The following is a 3113-nucleotide window of genomic DNA, read 5'->3' as shown; positions in this document are numbered from 1 at the left end:
TATATATATGAGTGGCACATCCACTTCCATAATAGCTTGCCTCTGGAAACCCTATGAACCTGGAGAGAAGATAAAAGACACACAAGTGTTGAGGACTCTCCTTCATAGGGTCACTATGAGTCGCCTGTGACTCAACCTCACTTAACAACAACAAATATATACAAAATGTTTCATACATGCCTCTATTCACATTGTGTTTCATATGATCATTCTCTTACATTGTGTTTTATAAAATTAATCACCACTGGTCCATGCCCACCATTACCTCACTTCTTCAAGTCCACATTGGATCTTTTCTGATTCTTTCATCCACTCCTCTGCTCACCAAATGTTGTGATTTAATTATTTCCCTCCATTACCACCGTCAGCCACCCTCCTTTATCTCCTTCCCCCTTGGACTTTTGCGGGCATCTTACTGATAATCCTTCTATCTTTATAATAATGGTCTTACACAGTATTTGTGTTCATGACACTGAGTTACTTTGCTCAACCTAATGCTCTCCAGCTTCTCCTATGTTATATAGTATTTTTTTAAAAATCATTGCTCCTGAGTGCTGTGTAGTATTCCATCATGGGAATGTACTATAATTTTTCAATCTATTCATTTGTTGATGGACATGTGGACTGTTTCTGTTTTCTTGCTATTGTGAATAATGCTGTTGTGAACATTGGAGAACAGATCTCTATTAGTGTCTCAATTCTATTTTCCTTAGGGTATATTCCTAGTAGTGGAATAGCTGGGTCATAAAAAAATCTCTATGTTCAGTTTTCTGAGGAAATGTCAAACTGTCTTTCAGAGTGGTTGTAGAATTTTATAATTCCACCAACAGTGTGTAGGAGTTCCAATCTCTCCACATCCTCTCCAATATTTATTGTTTACTGTTCTGTTAAACTTTGCCACTGCTACTGGGACAAGATAGTATGTCATTGTGGTTTTTATTTGTATCTCTCTTATTGAACATTTATTCATGTGTCTATTGATTTGATTTTTAGTCTATTTTTTCGTCATTTCTTAGATGTGTCTCTTTTAGCAACATATTGATGGACTTTGTTTTGTTTCTATTTTTAATCCATTCTGCTGCTTGTTTTCTCTTAATTGGTGCATTTAAGCCATTCACATTAAATATAATTATTGACAGACCAGATGTTACCGCTCCCATTTTGCTGAGTTTCTTTTTCTCCCTGTGATACCTTCTTACTATAATACAGCCACTTTCTTCTGATGCCTCTGTGTGAAGGATTCCCTTAGAATTTCTTGTAGAGTTGGTCTTGTTTCCACAAATCCCTTTAATTTCAATATTTTTTCTTTAAATTTCTGACATAATCTATTTTTCTTATTGATGGGCAGCTTTGCTGGGGAGAAGGTCTTCTATTGGCAATTGTTTCCTTTCAACCTTTTGCATTTGTCTTCTTACTCACATAGTTTCTGCTTGGAAATCAGAGTTTAAAGTCATTAGTTTTCCTTTGTAGATGACTCTTTGTTTTTCTCACACTGCTTTTAGTATTCTATCTTTATCTTTGATTTTGGACAATTTTATTATGATATGTCTTGATGTTTTCCTTTTGGGATCTAGTCTGTTTGGGGTTTGGTGAGCTTCTTGAATGTGGATTTTCTCATTCTTAGTTATACCTGGGAAGTTTTCTTCTGGTACCTCTTTCATTATTTTCTCAATGTTTCCCCTGTTCCCCCTATATTCTGGGATTCTTATCATACCTATGTTGTTCTTTGTGATGCTATCCTACATAATTTTAATGGTTTGGTTTTTTGTTGTTGTTGTTAGAACAAATCAGCAAAATAAAATTAAAGTTTATTATTGGACAGCAATCAACATCAAACAGACAAAAAAATAAATAAATGAAACAAGACCAAAAAAACCCACCAAAAAAACAACACCCAGCAATTTCATAGAGCCCCCCGCAAAAAAAGGGAAGAGAAGCCTTTTATCTTTAACCTTTTTAACCATCTCATACAAATCAACTACTTATAGTACAATTAAGTACATACACACACAAAAAAGTTATTGGAATGTTCAGAATAAGATTGCACTTTGTTGTTGTTTCTGCTTTTTTTACAAGGTTTTTTCCTCCTTTGAGATTATTAAACTAACATGGTCATGCCACAAATAAAGTCAGAATTAGGACAGAGAACGCTCTGAAGACTAGTTTGGTCATCGAGATTGTAAAAAAAAAAAAAGGCTGACCCCTAATGATACATACAAAAATATAAAATGTAAATTAAAAAATACAAATGAATTTTTCATTTCTAAAGTATTTCTAAGAATAAAAACAGGGTCTTGGAAGTTTTGGTTCTTTGTCCCTCCCCTTGTTGTAAATTCATGTTGTGGTTTTGGTTGGGTGGTAGCGAGCACATGTCATCTGCAGGTGGTGCTGCCCAAGGAGGGCAGGCGAGGTGGGCACGTTTAGATTCTGAGATGGGAAGTGGAGGGTGAATAGGTCAAAGCATCTTTTAATTTTTTTCCCTCCTCTTAAATTTAACTTTTCCTTTTTTTTTGCTGTTCAGTCGTCCTCATTGGTCTTCTGCCTCTTGGTGTTAACATTGTCATCCTCCTCATCTTCAGCTGCTCATTTTCTCATGTTGCCTCGGGCTCCTTATCTTCATCACCATCTTCTTCCTCACCATCACCTCCTCCCTACCTTCTTCCTCTTCTTTGTCTACTTCATTGTCAGTCTCCTGGTCCCCATTTTCCTCATTAGTGTTCCCTTTAGCAGGGGACATTTCTACCAATCTCCACATCCTCCACCACCTCCTTCTTGTCCTTCAAGTCCTTGCTGGTGATCTCAGAGCTAGTGTCCATGGCTGTGTCTGACATGGTGGGGAACACTGGTGATTTGATGCAATGCATCCAGGAAAAGCCCAAGTTCTGGGACTGTGGTGAGAAAGCTGCTGGAGTCCATGGTGGTGTTAGAGGAGGAGGAGGAGGCGGTACACAGTGGAGGTGGCAGTGGTGAGCGAGAAGATGGACCTGAGAACAATGCAAAGATGGTTTTTCAGAGCAGCCAGTCGAATTTAATGTTTTCGTCATTTCTTTTCTGTCTTGTCTTTGATTTTCTTTTTCTTTGAGTATATTCCCATTGAGCTTCTTGCATTCCAA

The 3113-nt window shown here is 37.2% G+C and overlaps 1 pseudogene; it reads right to left on the bottom strand.

The window, feature by feature from the left end:
* Positions 1-2517: 2517 nt before the first annotated feature.
* LOC102875073 lies at positions 2518-2831 on the bottom strand (annotated as a pseudogene).
* Positions 2832-3113: the final 282 nt, after the last annotated feature.

This window comes from Elephantulus edwardii, unplaced genomic scaffold (genome assembly GCF_000299155.1).
Source record: "Elephantulus edwardii isolate Elephantulus edwardi_28Jun2011 unplaced genomic scaffold, EleEdw1.0 scaffold00235, whole genome shotgun sequence".
Lineage (NCBI taxonomy): Eukaryota > Metazoa > Chordata > Mammalia > Macroscelidea > Macroscelididae > Elephantulus > Elephantulus edwardii.
This window is presented reverse-complemented; position numbering and strand designations above follow the sequence as displayed.